The sequence below is a fragment of the Canis aureus genome, unplaced genomic scaffold (assembly GCF_053574225.1).
Source record: "Canis aureus isolate CA01 unplaced genomic scaffold, VMU_Caureus_v.1.0 ptg000324l_RagTag, whole genome shotgun sequence".
Taxonomy (NCBI): Eukaryota; Metazoa; Chordata; class Mammalia; order Carnivora; family Canidae; genus Canis; species Canis aureus.
Window position 1 is genome coordinate 1,117 of NW_027554553.1, and position 22,865 is coordinate 23,981.

A 22,865-nucleotide genomic window follows, 5' to 3' on the forward strand; every position below is an offset into this window, starting at 1 on the left:
TGTCTGAGTTGTTGACTGCTTGCTATATTTTGAAGGATGATGAGGTGGAGGTAGTATTAAAGTTTAATGGAATAGGGGATTGGGTAATTTATGATACGGGGGACTCTGGGTTTTTTAGTGAAGAGGCTATGGGTATTGCGGCTTTATATAGTTATGGAACCTGGTTGGTGATTGTTACAGGTTGGTCGCTGTTAACTGGTGTGTTGGTTATCATGGAAGTTACCCGTGGTAATTAAGGATTAGTAGGCTGAGAATTATAGTTAGTATGAACGATAGGAAATAGAGCTTGATGAGACCCTTTTGATTTGAAATAAGGGTAGAAGATTTTATTTGGAAATACGAGATTGATTTGGGTAGGATGTTTTCTAGTCAGATGGAGTCCAGAAGTATAGATGCTGATTTCTGGCTGATGGTTAAACTTGTTTTAGGTGTGAGGCGGTGCATAATGGTTGGATAATAGCCAAGGAGGGTGGAAAATTTAAAGTAATTAGATGGATAGTTAAATTTGAGTCCTTGTATGGTAAGGTTTAGTTCTAGTGCCAGGATGAAACCCAAGATAGTTACTGCAAGGGCTATCATTTTTAGATAATGAGGCATAGTTATCTGTGGGATGGTGGTGGGTGTGATGCTGTGGGAGATAATGTATCCTGCAAATACACTTCCGATAAGGAGTCGTTTAATAGAGTTAATTAGGAGAGGATTATTCTCGTTGATAAGGATTATAGGGGAGAAGCGGGGCTGGCCTAGTAGAGCGAAGAATATAATTCGGGTGCTGTAGGCAGCGGTTAGGGATGTGGCAACGAGTGTAATTAAGAGGGCTCAGGCGTTGGTATTCGACGTGTTAGCGGACTCGATGATCAGGTCTTTGGAGTAGAATCCTGTAAGGAAAGGTATGCCTGTTAATGCGAGGCTTCCGACAATCAGGGAAGTTGTGGTGAAGGGAAGGACTTTAAATAGGCCACCTATCTTTCGAATGTCTTGTTCATCGTTTAGGCTGTGGATAATTGACCCTGAACATATGAATAACATAGCTTTAAAAAATGCGTGAGTGCAGATGTGTAAGAAGGCTAGGTAAGGCTGGTTAATGCCAATTGTTACTATTATTAGGCCTAGTTGGCTTGAGGTAGAGAACGCTACAATTTTTTTGATATCGTTCTGTGTAAGAGCGCAGATTGCAGTAAATAGTGTAGTAATAGCCCCTAAGCATAAAGTGAGGGTTTGAATAGTTTGATTATGCTCTATTAGTGGATGAAAGCGGATAAGAAGAAATACTCCTGCTACAACTATTGTGCTTGAGTGAAGTAGGGCTGATACAGGAGTGGGGCCTTCTATGGCTGAGGGGAGTCAGGGATGTAAGCCGAATTGAGCAGATTTACCGGTAGCTGCTAATAGTAAGCCAAGTAGCGGCAAATTAAAATTATCGTTTGTTGTAATAAAGATTTGTTGAAGGTCTCATGTGTTTAAGTTCAATAGAAACCATGCTATGGTTATAATGAAGCCTACATCTCCAATACGGTTATAGAGGATAGCTTGTAGGGCAGCTGTATTTGCATCGGTTCGGCCGTATCATCATCCAATAAGTAAAAATGATATAATGCCAACTCCTTCTCAGCCAATGAATAGTTGGAATATGTTGTTTGCGGTGACTAAGACTATTATAGTAATAAGAAATAAGAGAAGATACTTGAAAAATCGGTTAATATAAGGATCGGAGTGTATATATCATATAGAAAACTCTATAATAGACCACGTGACAAAAAGGGCTACGGGCACAAAGATTATTGAGAAGTAGTCTAATTTAAAACTCATGGATAGTTTTATGGTCTGGATTGTTATTCAATGTCAGTTTGAAACAATTGTTTCCTGTCCTGAGTAGATGAATATTATTGTGGGAATTATGCTAATTATGAATGCGTAAGAAGTAGCGGTTTTTACATAGTATGGGTATAGCTTATTTTTGTAGAGTTTAGTAGAGGTTATAATGATGGGCAAAGTAAGAATGACTAGAGCTGTGATTATGCATGAAGTAAATATATTTATTACTTTTATTTGGAGTTGCACCAATTTTTTGGTTCCTAAGACCAATGGATTACTTCTATCCTATAAAAGTTGAAAAAGCCATGTTCTTATACATGGGAGCATGAGTTAGCAGTTCTTGCAGTACTTTTTCGGTAAGCAAAAAGGTTTGAGCTTTTATTATTAGATTCACAATCTAATGTTTTTGTTAAACTATGCTTACAGTAGATGGGACCGAGAATAATTTTAGGGTTAAGGGATAGGAGGAGTAGAGGCAGTAGATGCAAGGTTATTAGGGCATTTTCTCGTGTGAATGACGGTTTGATATTTTTGATATGGTGGGAATATTTACCACGCTGTGTGGTGATTAGTATATAAAGTGAGTATAGGGCAGTGATGGTGATGTTAATTCCTATTAGAATAATAGTAATGTTGGATCATGAGAATGAGGATATCACTACAAATAGTTCTCCGATAAGATTAATTGTTGGAGGAAGAGCCAGATTTGTGAGGCTTGCTAATAACCATCAGGCTGCTATCAGGGGAAGGAGGGTTTGAAGTCCTCGTGCGAGAATCATAGTACGGCTATGGATTCGTTCGTAATTGGAGTTGGCTAAGCAGAATAGCATCGAGGATGTTAAACCATGGGCAATTATTAGGGCTGTTGCACCTATATAACTTCATGGTGTTTGAATAAGAACCGCTACAATAACGAGTGCCATATGACTAACTGAGGAGTATGCAATTAGGGATTTTAGATCTGTTTGACGGAGACAGATAGAGCTTGTTATGATTATGCCTCATAGAGATAATATTATGAAAGGATACGCTATGAAGTTGGTCAGGGGGTTTAGTAGGGTTGTAATTCGTATCATGCCATAGCCTCCTAATTTCAGGAGTACGGCGGCAAGTACCATGGAGCCGGCAATAGGGGCCTCTACGTGTGCTTTTGGTAGTCACAAGTGGAGGCCGTATAGAGGTATCTTTACTATGAATGCTATCATGCATGCCAATCATAAGAAAACATTAGATCAGGAGTTTGGCAGAGGTTGAATTCAGTATTGAATTATGAGAAAATTTAGGGAGCCCATGAAATTGTGGATGTAAAGGAGAGCTACTAGGAGTGGGAGAGATCCTATTAAAGTATAAAATAAGAAGTAGAGCCCTGCGTTTAGTCGTTCAGTTTGATTCCCCCATCGGGTAATAATGATCAGGGTTGGGATTAGTGTTGCCTCAAATAGGATGTAAAAGAAGATAAGTTCAGAGGCGGTGAAAGTTATAATTAGGAACAACTGGAGAAGAATCAGTATTGAAATATATAGTTTTTTTCGAGTTAAGGGTTCTTTTGATAAATGGTGTTGGCTTGCTATAAGTATAAGGGGTAGAAGTCATGTTGTAAGTGCTAGTAGCGGTGCTGATAGGGAGTCAGAGAAAAATATTAAGGAGGGGTTCAATGTATTATCATTTGGTTGATTCAGGTAGAATAAGCTGATTAAGCTGATTAGCAAACCATATGTTGTCGTGTTAATTCAGATTATGTTAGGCTTTGATACTCATGTAAGGGGGATCAGTATGATAGTGGGGATGATAATTTTTAGCATTGTAAGAGGTTTAGGTTTTGTACGTAATCAGTCCCGTAGGTGTTAGATACTATAACTAGTAGAGATAGTCCTAATGCTGCTTCGCAGGCAGCAAATACTAGTAGTACGATTGGTATCATGCTGGCTAATGTAAGGTGGTTGTTGAGAATAGTTACAGATATTATTACAAATAGTGATAATATTATGCCCTCTAAGCATAGTAGCGATGATATTAGGTGTGATCGATAAACAAGTATACCTATTAGAGAAAGAATGAATGCCAGAAAGATATTAATATATACTATGGACATATGATAATTATGAGATAAATCATAATCTAATGAGTCGAAATCATTTGTTTTGGCTTAAACTAATTATCATATTCGGTTCATTCTAGCCCCTTTTCGGTTCATTCGTACGCTAGGCTTGCAGCTAGGAGGGAGATTAGTAGGAGTGCTATGATAAGTATTGTTGTCAACTTGTTGGTTTGTGACGCTAGGGAAGTGGGAGTAGGAGTGCGATTTCTAGGTCGAAAAGCAGGAATGTGATGGCAACTAGGAAGAATTTTATAGAGAAAGGTAGGCGAGCAGATCCCATGGGGTCAAAACCACATTCGTAGGGGCTTGTCTTGTCTGTATAAATATTTAGTTGGGGAAGTCAGAATGCGATTAGTACAAGTAAGGACGCTAGGGTTACATTAGTTATCAAGGTTAGTATTACGTTTATTACTTCTTTCCAGGTTGATCTGGAGCTAACTGATTGGAAGTCAATTGTACTAGTTATACTAAAGAAATAGGATCCTCATCAATAAATAGATACATATAAGAATAGTCAGACTACATCAACAAAGTGTCAATATCATGCAGCGGCTTCAAATCCGAAGTGGTGGTTTGATGTGAAGTGGTAGTATAGTTGTCGGAGAAAGCACACGATAAGGAATGTGGAGCCAATAATTACATGTAGTCCGTGAAACCCAGTAGCTATAAAAAAGGTAGATCCGTACACTCCGTCGGAGATTGTAAAAGATGTCTCGTAGTATTCGGAGGCCTGTAATAGTGTAAAATATACGCCTAAGGAGATTGTAATAAATAGGCCTTGAAGTATGTGTTTACGATTGCCTTCTATTAAACTATGATGGGCTCAAGTAATAGATACTCCGGAGGCTAGGAGGACTGAGGTGTTGAGTAGAGGAACTTCTAGTGGGTTAAGAGGAATAATGCCGGTGGGAGGTCAGCAACCTCCAAGTTCAGGAGTAGGGGCTAGGCTGGAATGGTAAAAGGCTCAAAAGAAGCCTGCAAAGAAAAATACTTCTGATACAATAAAAAGAACTATTCCGTACCGTAGTCCTTTTTGTACAATAGGGGTGTGATGTCCTTGGAATGTGCCTTCTCGGATCACATCTCGTCATCACTGGTATATGGTTAGCAGGTTGGTTGTGAATCCTAATGTAAGTAGGGATATTGAGTTATAGTGAAATCATATGATAAGACCCGATGTTATAAGAAGGGCAGAAAGGGCTCCTGTTAGCGGTCATGGGCTTGGGTTAACTATATGGTAAGCGTGAGTTTGGTGGGTCATTAGGTGTTGTCATGTAAGTATAGACTTACTAGTAAGGTAAAGACATAGGCTTGAATTAAGGCAACAGCAAACTCTAGAATCGTAAATAGAATTAAAATAATAAAAGTGATGAAAGCTGTGGTCGCGCTAATATTAATAAGAGCTAAGGTAGCCCCTCCAATCAAATGGATTAGGAGGTGTCCTGCAGTAATATTGGCGGTTAATCGAACGGCTAGAGCTATGGGTTGAATGAATAGACTAATAGTTTCGATGATTACTAGTATTGGAATTAGGGGAAGAGGGGTGCCTTGGGGTAGAAAGTGTGCCAAGGATGCTTTGGTCTTATAGCGGAAACCGGTAATTACTGTCCCTGCTCATAGGGGGATTGCTATTCCGAGGTTTATAGAGAGTTGTGTCGTGGGCGTAAATGAGTGGGGTAGTAGTCCAAGTAGGTTAGTTGAACCAATGAATAGAATTAGTGATATAAGTATGAGAGCTCAGGTTCGTCCCTTTTGATTATGAATTGCTAGTATTTGTTTTGATGTTAATTGAATTAATCATTGCTGAATGGAGATTAACCGATTATTGATTAGGCGATTGGGTGCTGGGAATAAAATGGAAGGGAATATGACGATCAGTACTACAATAGGGAGACCTATTATTGAGGGGGCAGCGAAAGAGGCGAATAAATTTTCGTTCATTTGTTTTCTCAAGGATTATGTTGACTAGTGATTTTAGTAGACTTGGTTATTGGGTTTTCCGGGTAGTGGTGATTTGAAATTTTTAGTTGGAATAGAATGAAGAGGGTGAGAAATATTGAAAAGATTATAATAAATCAGGTGGATGTGTCTAGCTGTGGCATTTCATTAAGGGGAGGTTTAAAACTCCCAGTCTTTAACTTAAAAGGTTAATGCTTTATAGCTTCTTAATGAGTAAGTCTAGTCTAGGTTATACTATTAAGGCAGATCAGGTTTCAAAATAAGATAGGGGGACTATTTCAAGAACAATGGGTATAAAGCTATGGTTAGATCCGCAGATTTCAGAGCACTGGCCATAATACAGTCCCGGTCGTATGGCTATAAGGGTGGTTTGGTTTAGTCGTCCTGGAATAGCGTCAGTTTTTAGACCTAGTGATGGAACAGCTCATGAATGCAAAACGTCTTCTGAAGAAATAAGTATTCGGATGGTTATTTCTATTGGGAGGACAACTCGGTTGTCTACTTCTAATAGTCGGAGTTCTCCTGGCTTTAATTCTTGTGTTGGGATTATGTAGGAGTCAAAGTTTAAGTCTTCATAATCAGTATATTCATAGCTTCAGTATCATTGGTGGCCTATTGTTTTCACGGTTAAAGAGGGGTTATTGATTTCGTCTATTATATAAAGGATTCGGAGGGAAGGTAGAGCGATTAGGATTAGGATAATGGCGGGTAGGATAGTTCATACTGTTTCTACTTCCTGTGCGTCTATTGTGCTTGTATGAGTTAATTTTGTAGTCAATATTAGGGAAATGATGTAGAGAACTAAAGAACTGATTAAGAATACAATTATTAGTGTATGGTCATGAAAATGAAGTAGCTCCTCTATAATAGGGGAGGTTGCGTCCTGTAATCCGAGTTGAAATGGGTACGCCATAGAGGTATATAGGGGTTTCACCTATAATTTAACCTTGACAAAGTTATGTAATATTTTACTAATACCTCCTGATTGAGAAAGACATAGTGGTTATGACATTGGCTTGAAACCAATTTTAGGGGGTTCGATTCCTTCCTTTCTTATTTTTGGATTACATATGTAGGTTCTTCGAACGTGTGATATGGAGGGGGACATCCATGTAGTCATTCAATATTAGTTGTAGTAAGTTCTACTATAGCAACTTCTCGTTTGGATGCAAAGGCCTCTCAGATTATAAAAATTATAAGCATCACCGCTGTAAGCGAGATAAACGATCCTATAGAGGAGACGGTATTTCAGGTGGTATATGCATCTGGATAGTCAGAGTACCGACGAGGTATTCCGGATAAACCTAGGAAATGCTGAGGGAAGAAAGTTATATTTACTCCCACAAATATAATTGTAAAGTGAATCTTTGCTCAAGTATCGTTAAGAGTATAACCTGAGAATAAGGGGAATCAGTGGGCAAATCCTCCCATAATGGCAAAAACTGCTCCCATTGAGAGCACATAGTGAAAATGAGCTACAACATAATACGTATCATGAAGAACGATGTCTAAGGACGAATTAGCTAGGACAATGCCTGTTAGCCCGCCTACTGTGAATAAGAAAATAAACCCTAAAGCTCATAGCATAGCTGGAGATCATTTAATATTGCCTCCGTGAAGTGTTGCCAGTCAACTAAATACTTTTACTCCTGTTGGAATAGCGATAATTATAGTGGCGGATGTGAAGTATGCTCGTGTGTCTACGTCTATTCCTACAGTAAACATATGGTGAGCTCATACGATAAAGCCTAAAAACCCAATAGATATTATTGCCCATACTATTCCTATATAGCCGAAAGGCTCTTTTTTCCCTGAGTAGTAAGTGACAATGTGAGAAATTATTCCGAACCCTGGCAGGATAAGAATGTAAACTTCAGGATGTCCGAAGAATCAGAATAAGTGTTGATATAGGATAGGGTCTCCTCTCCAGCGGGATCGAAAAATGTCGTATTAAGATTACGGTCTGTTAAAAGTATTGTAATTCCAGCAGCCAGTACAGGCAGGGATAGTAGGAGTAGAACTGCTGTAATTAGTACTGATCATACAAATAGGGGGGTTTGATACTGGGATATTGCAGGGGGTTTTATGTTGATAATAGTAGTAATGAAATTAATTGCCCCTAAAATAGAAGAGACTCCGGCTAAATGTAAGGAGAAAATTGTAAGATCAACGGATGCTCCTGCATGGGCCAGATTGCCAGCCAGTGGGGGGTAAACGGTCCACCCCGTTCCTGCACCTGCTTCTACCATAGAAGATGCTAATAGTAGAAGAAAAGATGGAGGAAGAAGTCAGAAGCTCATGTTATTTATTCGGGGGAATGCCATGTCCGGAGCACCAATTATTAATGGCACTAGTCAGTTTCCAAAGCCCCCAATTATAATGGGCATGACTATGAAGAAGATTATTACGAAAGCATGGGCGGTTACGACGACGTTATAAATTTGATCGTCGCCTAGTAAAGTACCGGGCTGACCTAGTTCGGCTCGGATGAGGAGGCTCAAGGCAGTGCCTACTATGCCGGCTCATGCTCCAAATAGTAAGTATAAAGTACCAATATCTTTGTGATTAGTAGAGAACAGTCATCGGTTAATGAACATAGGTAAAATGGCTGATAAAAGCATTAGACTGTAAATCTAAAAATAGAGGTTTAAGTCCTCTTTTTGCCAAGCTCTGTGGTGAATTTTCATATTGAATTGCAAATTCAAAGAAGCAGCCTAGACGCCGCCGGGGCTTCTCCCGCCTTTTTTTTCTACGCGGCGGGAGAAGGTAGATTGAAGCCAGTTACTAGGGTATTTAGCTGTTAACTAAAATTTCGTGAGGTAGAAGCTCACCAATCTAGGGAGGGCTTAGCTTAATTAAAGTGTTTGATTTGCATTCAATTGATGTAAGATAGATTCTTGCAGCCCTTAGAGGTGATTTGGTCAGGGGTTAAGTGTATAGCACTTGCTTAGAGCTTTGAAGGCTCTTGGTCTGGTCTAACCTAAACTCCTAGTCCAAGACTGATAATATAGGTGTTAGCGGGAGTAGTATAGTTGAGATAATGATTAAGGGGGGTAGTAGGGTTGCCTTTTTTGTGTACTCGAATTGTCATTTTATTTTTATGTTATTTGTGGACGGGAATATGGTAAGTGCGGTGCTATATGTGAGTCGCAGGTAGAAATATAAGTTAAGTAGAGCGGTGATGGCTATTAGTGTTGGAATAATAATTATGTTATTTTTTGTTAATTCTTGAATAATTATTCATTTAGGGATGAAGCCAGATAATGGGGGTAGTCCTCCTAGGGATAATATTAAGATTAAGATTATGGAGGTGATTAGGGGAAATTTATTTCATATGTGGGATAAGGATAAGGTTGTGGTGGATGAGTTTAATATGAATAGTATGAAGGTAGATAGTGTTATTAGAATATATAAAGTTAAGTTTAGGATTATTATTGTAGGGTTGTAAATAATGATAGCGGCTATTCAGCCTATGTGGGCAATGGAGGAGTATGCTATGATTTTTCGTAGTTGAGTTTGATTTAGTCCGCCTCAGCCTCCTACTAGAACGGATGCGAGGGCTATTAGTATAAGAAGGTTGGTGTTAATTGATGGGGAGATTTGATATAGGATGGATATAGGTGCGATTTTTTGTCATGTTAGTAGGATTATTCCTGATATAAGTGTTACTCCTTGTGCTACTTCGGGAACTCAGAAGTGGAATGGAGATAGGCCTAGTTTTATTGTTAGGGCGGTGGTTATTATGATGGATGCGATGGGGTTTGAGATTTTTGAGATTACTCATTGGCCGGAGTAAAGAAGGTTAATGGTGACTCCTATTATTAGTAATATTGAGGCAGTAGCTTGTGTAAGAAAATATTTTGTAGAGGCTTCTATGGCTCGTGGATTATACTTTTTTATGAGGATAGGGATGATGGCTAGCATGTTTATTTCGAATCCAATTCAGATCAGTAATCAGTGCGAGCTTAGTATGACGATTATGGTCCCTGCCATGATAGTTGCTATAATAATAGTGAGAATAGGGGGTTTTATTAGTACGGGAAGGGTATAAACCAACATTTTCGGGGTATGGGCCCGATAGCTTAATTTAGCTGACCTTACTGTAGAATATAGTGTAAGTTTGGTAGCACGAAGATCTTTGAATTCTTAAGATTAGGTTCGAAGCCTATTATTCTAGAAATAAGAGGATTTAAACCTCTATTATTTACTCTATCAAAGTAACTCTTTTATCAGACATATTTCTTATGTTTGGGGTGGGATACTCGCGGTAATAATGGGTAAGGCAACATGTCATATGCATAGGGCTAAAGTTAGGGGTAGAAAATTTTTTCACAATAAGTGTATTAATTGATCATAGCGGAATCGAGGGTATGATGCTCGAATTCATAGGAAGCAGATAGTTAGTAAGAGGGTTTTTATAGTGAAGTTAATAGAGTAGAGTTCTGGTATAAATGGGTTGTGGAATGCACCGAAGAATAGAATTGTTGTGAGGATATTTATTATAATGATATTTGCGTACTCTGCTAGAAAGAATAGGGCAAAAGGACCCGCTGCATACTCTACGTTAAATCCAGAAACTAGTTCGGATTCTCCTTCAGTTAAGTCGAAGGGGGCTCGGTTAGTTTCTGCTAGAGTAGAAATGAATCATATCATGGCTAGGGGCCAGGCCGGAAAGATTAGTCATATATGTTCTTGGGTGATAATTAGTGTGGATAGTGTAAATGACCCGTTTATTAGGAGGACTGATAGGAGAATGATTGCTAGTGTTACTTCATATGAGATTGTTTGAGCTACTGCTCGGAGGGCTCCGATTAGAGCGTATTTGGAGTTTGAGGCTCATCCTGACCAAAGGATGGAGTATACGGCGAGACTTGATATTGCTAGTATGAATAGGACTCCTAAGTTTATATTAATGAGTGGGTAGGGCATTGGGAGAGGGATTCATATAGTTAGGGCTAGTGATAGAGCTAGAATGGGGGCTAGAATGAATATTGATATGGAGGATGTAAGTGGTCGTAGAGGTTCTTTTGTGAAGAGTTTTACTGCATCTGCGATTGGTTGAAGGAGGCCGTAGGGGCCTACGATATTAGGCCCTTTTCGAAGTTGTATGTAGCCTAAGACTTTTCGTTCAACGAGGGTGAGGAAGGCTACGGCAAGAAGGATTGGGATGATAAGAGAGATAATGTTGATAAAGAACATTTTGTTAGGGAGAGGAATTGAACCTCTGATAATAAAGGTTTAAGTTTTACGCAGTTACCGGGCTCTGCCACCCTAACAAAGCCCCTTTTCTCGGGCTTATGAGGAGATAAACTGGTTAGATTGAGTTGACTTCATCTATTAGTTTTAAGGCGCCTTTGTGAGGTAGGCCTTACATCCCTTGTCCTTTCGTACTGGGGGAGGTTATATAATAGATAGAAACCGACCTGGATTACTCCGGTCTGAACTCAGATCACGTAGGACTTTAATCGTTGAACAAACGAACCCTTAATAGCTGCTGCACCATTAGGATGTCCTGATCCAACATCGAGGTCGTAAACCCTATTGTCGATATGGACTCTTGAATAGGATTGCGCTGTTATCCCTAGGGTAACTTGTTCCGTTGATCAAAAATTATTGGATCAATAAGTGATGTTATATTTTGACTTGTGGGTCTAAATTTTAATCACTCGGGAGTTTTTTTATATTCCGAGGTCACCCCAACCTAAATTGCTAACCCACAATAATGGTGTAATGTTATGCCTTGTAGGTATTTAGTATCCATAAGTTTGGGTTAGTTAATTAAAGCTCCATAGGGTCTTCTCGTCTTATTGTGGCATTCCCGCCTCTTCACGGGAAGGTCAATTTCACTGATTGGGAATAAGAGACAGTTAAACCCTCGTGTGGCCATTCATACAAGTCCTTATTTAGAGAACAAATGATTATGCTACCTTTGCACGGTCAGGATACCGCGGCCGTTAAACAAGTGTCACTGGGCAGGCAGTGCCTCCAATACTAGAAATGCTGGAGGTGATGTTTTTGGTAAACAGGCGGGGTTTGTGTTTGCCGAGTTCCTTTTACTCCTTTTAATCTTTCCTTAAATGCATGCCTGTGTTGGGTTAACAATAGGGTAGATAAGTATTTCATTTTTGGGTTGATATTATCAGATTGTTAACTATCAGTGGTCTATCCGTTTCTGATATAAGCTTATGCGGGGAGAAAATAGTTCTTGTTACTCATACTAGCATTGTTGCTTCTATATTTAAATAGAATGGCCCAGGAGGTATAATTAGGAGTTGATGTAATATGATTGGGATTAAGTTATATTGTTTGTTGAGCTGGAACGCTTTCTCAATTGGTGGCTGCTTTTAAGCCAACTATGGTGATGTTAGTATATACTCTCTAATAAAGGTTGTATCCTGATTCTAAGAAGCTGTACCTTCTTAGACTATATTTTAAATTTACATTAAAATTTTGTTTTTTTTTAGGTAAATTTAAAGTTGAACTAAAATTCTGTTTGTGGGCAACCAGCTATCACCAGGCTCGTTAGGCTTTTCACCTCTACCCACAAATCTTCTCACTATTTTGCTACATAGATGAGTTGATCCTTTTAGATTGTTTATGGGTAGCTCGTCTGGTTTCGGGGAGCTTAGCTTAAGTTCTCTTTGTTAAGTCGTTTCTGGCTAGTTCATTATGCAAAAGGTAAAAGGGGTAATCTTTGCTGTTTAATACTGTTAAGATGTCTTTCATCATTCCCTTACGGTACTATCTCTATCGCTCCAATTAAAATTTCTATCTCCTATACTTTTATTATTTAACTAAATGTTTTACTTTATATGTCTGTGATACTTAAGTTTGGGGTTAGTTGGGCTAGCTTTTGTTCAAAGTGGTCATAAGTAATGAAATCTTCTGGGTGTAGGCCAGACGCTTTAGTTAAGCTACACTTTGATTAATCCAAGCACACCTTCCGGTATGCTTACCTTGTTACGACTTGTCTCCTCTTGTGTCTTAGTTAAGTTAATATGGTTATGGTTGTGTCTTATTACTTGAGGAGGGTGACGGGCGGTGTGTGCGTGCTTCATGGCCCTATTCAATTAAGCTCTCTATTCTTAATTTACTACTAAATCCTCCTTCAGTTTTTAATTTCATAAAAACGTTCGTGGAATGTTCTTGGGTAGAAAATGTAGCCCATTTCTTCCCACCCCATAAGTTACACCTTGACCTAACTTTTTTATGTAAAATGATTGTGCTTACTATTCTACCTTTTGAGGGTTTGCTGAAGATGGCGGTATATAGACTGAATTAGCAAAGGGTGGTGAGGTTTATCGGGGTTTATCGATTATAGAACAGGCTCCTCTAGAGGGATATAAAGCACCGCCAAGTCCTTTGAGTTTTAAGCTATTGCTAGTAGTCCTCTGGCGAATTATTTTGTTGTAAAATTATCTATGTTTAGGGCTAAGCATAGTGGGGTATCTAATCCCAGTTTGGGTCTTAGCTATCGTGTAGTCAGATTATTATAAAGTCACTTTCGTGGTCTATTTTATGGTAACTGTAGCTTTTTACGGCTTAGTTAAGTTTTAACTTTAGTGCAAAGGTATCTTAAACACGCTTTACGCCGTGGGCCTATTAGTTTGGGTTAATCGTATGACCGCGGTGGCTGGCACGAAATTTACCAACCCTTTTTAGTATGGCTTAGTCAAACTTTCGTTTATGGCTTAATTTTTATCACTGCTGTATCCCGTGGGGGTGTGGCTTAGCAAGGTGTTATGAGCTACTTAAGAGTGTGCTTGATACCTGCTCCTTTAGATCACTGCTGATTTTAAGGGCATTCTCACTGGGGCGTGGAGACTTGCATGTGTAAGTCTACTAAGAACTAATAGGAAGGCTAGGACCAAACCTTTGTGTTTATGGAGTCGTGCGACTCATCTTGGCATTTTCAGTGCCTTGCTTTATTAATTAAGCTACATTAACTTATACTGAAATTGTAGTGTGTATAATAAATAAAATACATAGTAAATATGAGAGGAAAAAAAAAGGGGATGCTATCTATAGATAGACCACGAGATCGAATGCGTGTAAGACTGTTGTGTTAAGTTAACTAGAGTAGCAATACATTTGTATACAATTTAAATAAAGCTTGTGAGTATTGTATGCACTTAGTCCTGTTTTTGGGGTTTGGCAGGACATAAATAAGTGTATAATAGATGACATGAGTTTATGGGGGGTAAGGGGGGTTTGTATAAGTTAACTTAATGTCTTGCGCGTGTACGTACGTGTACACACGTGTACGTACGTGTACACACGTGTACGTACGTGTACACACGTGTACGTACGTGTACACACGTGTACGTACGTGTACACACGTGTACGTACGTGTACACACGTGTACGTACGTGTACGTACGTGTACGTACGTGTACGTACGTGTACACACGTGTACGTACGTGTACACACGTGTACGTACGTGTACACACGTGTACGTACGTGTACACACGTGTACGTACGTGTACACACGTGTACGTACGTGTACACACGTGTGTCCTAGAATTATATGTCCTGAAACCATTGACTGAATAGCACCTTGATTTTATGCGTGAGTTGATAAATGATAATGAATAAGTCCAGCTACAAGTTATTTGACTGCATTAGGGCCGCGACGGGCATATTCCCTGAGAGCAGAAGATAAGTTAGAGTTAGTGCCGTTGCGGTCATAGATGAGTGATAGCAGATTCCCCCCCTAAAAATAAAAGATACCAAATGCATGACACCACAGTTATGTGTGATCATGGGCTGATTAGTCACTAGTCCATCGAGATGTCCCATTTGCGAGAATTAGTAGGATTGGAATAAATAGAGTCATGGCCCTGAGGTAAGAACCAGATGCCAGGTATAGTTTCATGATAGTAACCCCCACATTAGCGCATGGGCCCGGAGCGAGAAGAGTGACATTACAGGCAAGGATTGATGGTTTCTCGAGGCATGGTGATTAAGCCCTTATTGGACTAAGTGATATGCATCTAGTTACTGTTGAGGATCAATGGGTTGTGGAATTGGACTAGACATGTCCTATGTAAAGATATAATATCATGTACATGCTTATATGCATGGGGCAAGCCATTAATGCACGACGTACATAGGGGAGGGAAAGAAGGATTTTTTGGAGATACTGACATAGCACAGTAGAGGTGGTCCAATATATGAATGTAGGGGGTGTCAGGGAATAGTTTAAGAAGAATTTCAGCTTTGGGTGCTGATGGTGGAGCAAGAGCTTCTTCCTTGAGTCTTAGGGAGGGCGACTACTCTCCATTTTTGGTTTACAAGACCAAGGTAATGATTATACTACAAAGACTCTTCATTTTAGAAGATTATTTTCGATAACGCTAATTGTTGGCATTAGAATCAATAGGATGGTGAAATATAGAATTGAGGCGACCTGTCCGATAATGATGAAAGGGTGTTCAACTGGCTGTCCTCCAATCCAAGTTAAAGTGAGAAGATCGGCGACTAAAAGTCAGAATAGGCATTGGCTGAGGGGTCGGAATATTATACTGCGTTGCTTAGATGTGTGGAGGAATGGAATGAATGCTAAAATTAGGATGGAGAATACTAGGGCGAGTACACCTCCTAATTTATTAGGGATAGATCGTAGGATGGCATAGGCGAATAGGAAGTATCATTCAGGTTTGATATGTGGAGGTGTGTTTAGGGGGTTTGCAGGGGTGTAGTTGTCTGGATCTCCTAATAGGTCTGGTGAAAATAAAACTAGTGATATTAAGACTAGGAGCAGGAGTAGGATTCCTAGGATATCTTTAATTGTGTAGTAGGGGTGAAACGGAATTTTGTCTGAGTCTGATGTGATTCCTGAGGGGTTGTTGGATCCGGTTTCGTGTAGAAATAGGAGGTGTACTATTGCTAGAGCTGCGATGATGAATGGAAAGATAAAATGAAATGCAAAGAATCGTGTTAAGGTTGCTTTGTCTACTGAGAAGCCACCTCAGATTCACTCTACTAAGTTGGTTCCGATATAGGGGATGGCGGAGAGAAGGTTAGTGATTACAGTTGCCCCTCAAAATGATATTTGTCCTCACGGCAGTACATAGCCTATGAATGCTGTGGCTATGGTTGCGAATAGTAGTACAATTCCAATGTTTCATGTTTCTATGAATACATAGGATCCATAGTATAGGCCTCGTCCCACATGTATGAATAGGCAGATGAAGAATATGGAAGCGCCATTTGCATGTATATAGCGGATAATTCAGCCGTAGTTAACGTCTCGACAGATGTGGGTGACCGATGAAAAAGCTGTGGCCGTGTCCGATGTGTAGTGTATAGCTAGAAATAAACCTGTTAGAATCTGTAGAATCAAGCATACTCCTAATAAGGACCCGAAATTCCATCAAGCAGAGATGTTAGATGGCGCTGGGAGGTCAATGAATGAATTGTTGACAATTTTGGCTAGTGGGTGGGTTTTTCGAATGTTGGTCATTAATGTTCTTATAGTTGAAATACAACGATGATTTTTCATGTCATTAGTCATGGTTAAATTCCATGTAGGAATAATGATAACATACATTGTATTTATTTTAAGTATCGTTTTTGTGATGAGTTTTGTGGGTTTTGCCACTAAACCATCTCCTATTTATGGTGGGCTTGTGCTAATTATTAGCGGTGGGATTGGTTGTGCGATTGTTCTGAATTTTGGGGGTTCTTTTTTAGGGCTGATAGTGTTTTTAATTTATTTGGGGGGTATATTAGTAGTATTTGGTTATACAACTGCTATGGCTACTGAGCAATACCCTGAGGTGTGAGTTTCAAATAAGGCTGTTCTAGCGGCTTTTATTACTGGTCTATTGTCTGAGTTGTTGACTGCTTGCTATATTTGAAGGATGATGAGGTGGAGGTAGTATTAAAGTTTAATGGAATAGGGGATTGGGTAATTTATGATACGGGGGACTCTGGGTTTTTTAGTGAAGAGGCTATGGGTATTGCGGCTTTATATAGTTATGGAACCTGGTTGGTGATTGTTACAGGTTGGTCGCTGTTAACTGGTGTGTTGGTTATCATGGAAGTTACCCGTGGTAATTAAGGATTAGTAGGCTGAGAATTATAGTTAGTATGAACGATAGGAAATAGAGCTTGATGAGACCCTTTTGATTTGAAATAAGGGTAGAAGATTTTATTTGGAAATACGAGATTGATTTGGGTAGGATGTTTTCTAGTCAGATGGAGTCCAGAAGTATAGATGCTGATTTCTGGCTGATGGTTAAACTTGTTTTAGGTGTGAGGCGGTGCATAATGGTTGGATAATAGCCAAGGAGGGTGGAAAATTTAAAGTAATTAGATGGATAGTTAAATTTGAGTCCTTGTATGGTAAGGTTTAGTTCTAGTGCCAGGATGAAACCCAAGATAGTTACTGCAAGGGCTATCATTTTTAGATAATGAGGCATAGTTATCTGTGGGATGGTGGTGGGTGTGATGCTGTGGGAGATAATGTATCCTGCAAATACACTTCCGATAAGGAGTCGTTTAATAGAGTTAATTAGGAGAGGATTATTCTCGTTGATAAGGATTATAGGGGAGAAGCGGGGCTGGCCTAGTAGAGCGAAGAATATAATTCGGGTGCTGTAGGCAGCGGTTAGGGATGTGGCAACGAGTGTAATTAAGAGGGCTCAGGCGTTGGTATTCGACGTGTTAGCGGACTCGATGATCAGGTCTTTGGAGTAGAATCCTGTAAGGAAAGGTATGCCTGTTAATGCGAGGCTTCCGACAATCAGGGAAGTTGTGGTGAAGGGAAGGACTTTAAATAGGCCACCTATCTTTCGAATGTCTTGTTCATCGTTTAGGCTGTGGATAATTGACCCTGAACATATGAATAACATAGCTTTAAAAAATGCGTGAGTGCAGATGTGTAAGAAGGCTAGGTAAGGCTGGTTAATGCCAATTGTTACTATTATTAGGCCTAGTTGGCTTGAGGTAGAGAACGCTACAATTTTTTTGATATCGTTCTGTGTAAGAGCGCAGATTGCAGTAAATAGTGTAGTAATAGCCCCTAAGCATAAAGTGAGGGTTTGAATAGTTTGATTATGCTCTATTAGTGGATGAAAGCGGATAAGAAGAAATACTCCTGCTACAACTATTGTGCTTGAGTGAAGTAGGGCTGATACAGGAGTGGGGCCTTCTATGGCTGAGGGGAGTCAGGGATGTAAGCCGAATTGAGCAGATTTACCGGTAGCTGCTAATAGTAAGCCAAGTAGCGGCAAATTAAAATTATCGTTTGTTGTAATAAAGATTTGTTGAAGGTCTCATGTGTTTAAGTTCAATAGAAACCATGCTATGGTTATAATGAAGCCTACATCTCCAATACGGTTATAGAGGATAGCTTGTAGGGCAGCTGTATTTGCATCATAGCTTGTAGGGCAGCTGTATTTGCATCGGTTCGGCCGTATCATCATCCAATAAGTAAAAATGATATAATGCCAACTCCTTCTCAGCCAATGAATAGTTGGAATATGTTGTTTGCGGTGACTAAGACTATTATAGTAATAAGAAATAAGAGAAGATACTTGAAAAATCGGTTAATATAAGGATCGGAGTGTATATATCATATAGAAAACTCTATAATAGACCACGTGACAAAAAGGGCTACGGGCACAAAGATTATTGAGAAGTAGTCTAATTTAAAACTCATGGATAGTTTTATGGTCTGGATTGTTATTCAATGTCAGTTTGAAACAATTGTTTCCTGTCCTGAGTAGATGAATATTATTGTGGGAATTATGCTAATTATGAATGCGTAAGAAGTAGCGGTTTTTACATAGTATGGGTATAGCTTATTTTTGTAGAGTTTAGTAGAGGTTATAATGATGGGCAAAGTAAGAATGACTAGAGCTGTGATTATGCATGAAGTAAATATATTTATTACTTTTATTTGGAGTTGCACCAATTTTTTGGTTCCTAAGACCAATGGATTACTTCTATCCTATAAAAGTTGAAAAAGCCATGTTCTTATACATGGGAGCATGAGTTAGCAGTTCTTGCAGTACTTTTTCGGTAAGCAAAAAGGTTTGAGCTTTTATTATTAGATTCACAATCTAATGTTTTTGTTAAACTATGCTTACAGTAGATGGGACCGAGAATAATTTTAGGGTTAAGGGATAGGAGGAGTAGAGGCAGTAGATGCAAGGTTATTAGGGCATTTTCTCGTGTGAATGACGGTTTGATATTTTTGATATGGTGGGAATATTTACCACGCTGTGTGGTGATTAGTATATAAAGTGAGTATAGGGCAGTGATGGTGATGTTAATTCCTATTAGAATAATAGTAATGTTGGATCATGAGAATGAGGATATCACTACAAATAGTTCTCCGATAAGATTAATTGTTGGAGGAAGAGCCAGATTTGTGAGGCTTGCTAATAACCATCAGGCTGCTATCAGGGGAAGGAGGGTTTGAAGTCCTCGTGCGAGAATCATAGTACGGCTATGGATTCGTTCGTAATTGGAGTTGGCTAAGCAGAATAGCATCGAGGATGTTAAACCATGGGCAATTATTAGGGCTGTTGCACCTATATAACTTCATGGTGTTTGAATAAGAACCGCTACAATAACGAGTGCCATATGACTAACTGAGGAGTATGCAATTAGGGATTTTAGATCTGTTTGACGGAGACAGATAGAGCTTGTTATGATTATGCCTCATAGAGATAATATTATGAAAGGATACGCTATGAAGTTGGTCAGGGGGTTTAGTAGGGTTGTAATTCGTATCATGCCATAGCCTCCTAATTTCAGGAGTACGGCGGCAAGTACCATGGAGCCGGCAATAGGGGCCTCTACGTGTGCTTTTGGTAGTCACAAGTGGAGGCCGTATAGAGGTATCTTTACTATGAATGCTATCATGCATGCCAATCATAAGAAAACATTAGATCAGGAGTTTGGCAGAGGTTGAATTCAGTATTGAATTATGAGAAAATTTAGGGAGCCCATGAAATTGTGGATGTAAAGGAGAGCTACTAGGAGTGGGAGAGATCCTATTAAAGTATAAAATAAGAAGTAGAGCCCTGCGTTTAGTCGTTCAGTTTGATTCCCCCATCGGGTAATAATGATCAGGGTTGGGATTAGTGTTGCCTCAAATAGGATGTAAAAGAAGATAAGTTCAGAGGCGGTGAAAGTTATAATTAGGAACAACTGGAGAAGAATCAGTATTGAAATATATAGTTTTTTTCGAGTTAAGGGTTCTTTTGATAAATGGTGTTGGCTTGCTATAAGTATAAGGGGTAGAAGTCATGTTGTAAGTGCTAGTAGCGGTGCTGATAGGGAGTCAGAGAAAAATATTAAGGAGGGGTTCAATGTATTATCATTTGGTTGATTCAGGTAGAATAAGCTGATTAAGCTGATTAGCAAACCATATGTTGTCGTGTTAATTCAGATTATGTTAGGCTTTGATACTCATGTAAGGGGGATCAGTATGATAGTGGGGATGATAATTTTTAGCATTGTAAGAGGTTTAGGTTTTGTACGTAATCAGTCCCGTAGGTGTTAGATACTATAACTAGTAGAGATAGTCCTAATGCTGCTTCGCAGGCAGCAAATACTAGTAGTACGATTGGTATCATGCTGGCTAATGTAAGGTGGTTGTTGAGAATAGTTACAGATATTATTACAAATAGTGATAATATTATGCCCTCTAAGCATAGTAGCGATGATATTAGGTGTGATCGATAAACAAGTATACCTATTAGAGAAAGAATGAATGCCAGAAAGATATTAATATATACTATGGACATATGATAATTATGAGATAAATCATAATCTAATGAGTCGAAATCATTTGTTTTGGCTTAAACTAATTATCATATTCGGTTCATTCTAGCCCCTTTTCGGTTCATTCGTACGCTAGGCTTGCAGCTAGGAGGGAGATTAGTAGGAGTGCTATGATAAGTATTGTTGTCAACTTGTTGGTTTGTGACGCTCAGGGAAGTGGGAGTAGGAGTGCGATTTCTAGGTCGAAAAGCAGGAATGTGATGGCAACTAGGAAGAATTTTATAGAGAAAGGTAGGCGAGCAGATCCCATGGGGTCAAAACCACATTCGTAGGGGCTTGTCTTGTCTGTATAAATATTTAGTTGGGGAAGTCAGAATGCGATTAGTACAAGTAAGGACGCTAGGGTTACATTAGTTATCAAGGTTAGTATTACGTTTATTACTTCTTTCCAGGTTGATCTGGAGCTAACTGATTGGAAGTCAATTGTACTAGTTATACTAAAGAAATAGGATCCTCATCAATAAATAGATACATATAAGAATAGTCAGACTACATCAACAAAGTGTCAATATCATGCAGCGGCTTCAAATCCGAAGTGGTGGTTTGATGTGAAGTGGTAGTATAGTTGTCGGAGAAAGCACACGATAAGGAATGTGGAGCCAATAATTACATGTAGTCCGTGAAACCCAGTAGCTATAAAAAAGGTAGATCCGTACACTCCGTCGGAGATTGTAAAAGATGTCTCGTAGTATTCGGAGGCCTGTAATAGTGTAAAATATACGCCTAAGGAGATTGTAATAAATAGGCCTTGAAGTATGTGTTTACGATTGCCTTCTATTAAACTATGATGGGCTCAAGTAATAGATACTCCGGAGGCTAGGAGGACTGAGGTGTTGAGTAGAGGAACTTCTAGTGGGTTAAGAGGAATAATGCCGGTGGGAGGTCAGCAACCTCCAAGTTCAGGAGTAGGGGCTAGGCTGGAATGGTAAAAGGCTCAAAAGAAGCCTGCAAAGAAAAATACTTCTGATACAATAAAAAGAACTATTCCGTACCGTAGTCCTTTTTGTACAATAGGGGTGTGATGTCCTTGGAATGTGCCTTCTCGGATCACATCTCGTCATCACTGGTATATGGTTAGCAGGTTGGTTGTGAATCCTAATGTAAGTAGGGATATTGAGTTATAGTGAAATCATATGATAAGACCCGATGTTATAAGAAGGGCAGAAAGGGCTCCTGTTAGCGGTCATGGGCTTGGGTTAACTATATGGTAAGCGTGAGTTTGGTGGGTCATTAGGTGTTGTCATGTAAGTATAGACTTACTAGTAAGGTAAAGACATAGGCTTGAATTAAGGCAACAGCAAACTCTAGAATCGTAAATAGAATTAAAATAATAAAAGTGATGAAAGCTGTGGTCGCGCTAATATTAATAAGAGCTAAGGTAGCCCCTCCAATCAAATGGATTAGGAGGTGTCCTGCAGTAATATTGGCGGTTAATCGAACGGCTAGAGCTATGGGTTGAATGAATAGACTAATAGTTTCGATGATTACTAGTATTGGAATTAGGGGAAGAGGGGTGCCTTGGGGTAGAAAGTGTGCCAAGGATGCTTTGGTCTTATAGCGGAAACCGGTAATTACTGTCCCTGCTCATAGGGGGATTGCTATTCCGAGGTTTATAGAGAGTTGTGTCGTGGGCGTAAATGAGTGGGGTAGTAGTCCAAGTAGGTTAGTTGAACCAATGAATAGAATTAGTGATATAAGTATGAGAGCTCAGGTTCGTCCCTTTTGATTATGAATTGCTAGTATTTGTTTTGATGTTAATTGAATTAATCATTGCTGAATGGAGATTAACCGATTATTGATTAGGCGATTGGGTGCTGGGAATAAAATGGAAGGGAATATGACGATCAGTACTACAATAGGGAGACCTATTATTGAGGGGGCAGCGAAAGAGGCGAATAAATTTTCGTTCATTTGTTTTCTCAAGGATTATGTTGACTAGTGATTTTAGTAGACTTGGTTATTGGGTTTTCCGGGTAGTGGTGATTTGAAATTTTTAGTTGGAATAGAATGAAGAGGGTGAGAAATATTGAAAAGATTATAATAAATCAGGTGGATGTGTCTAGCTGTGGCATTTCATTAAGGGGAGGTTAAAACTCCCAGTCTTTAACTTAAAAGGTTAATGCTTTATAGCTTCTTAATGAGTAAGTCTAGTCTAGGTTATACTATTAAGGCAGATCAGGTTTCAAAATAAG

The 22,865-nt window shown here is 39.2% G+C and overlaps 1 pseudogene; it reads right to left on the bottom strand.

The window, feature by feature from the left end:
- Nucleotides 1–12,795: 12,795 nt before the first annotated feature.
- On the bottom strand, nt 12,796–13,750 carry LOC144309991 (18S ribosomal RNA; annotated as a pseudogene).
- Nucleotides 13,751–22,865: the final 9,115 nt, after the last annotated feature.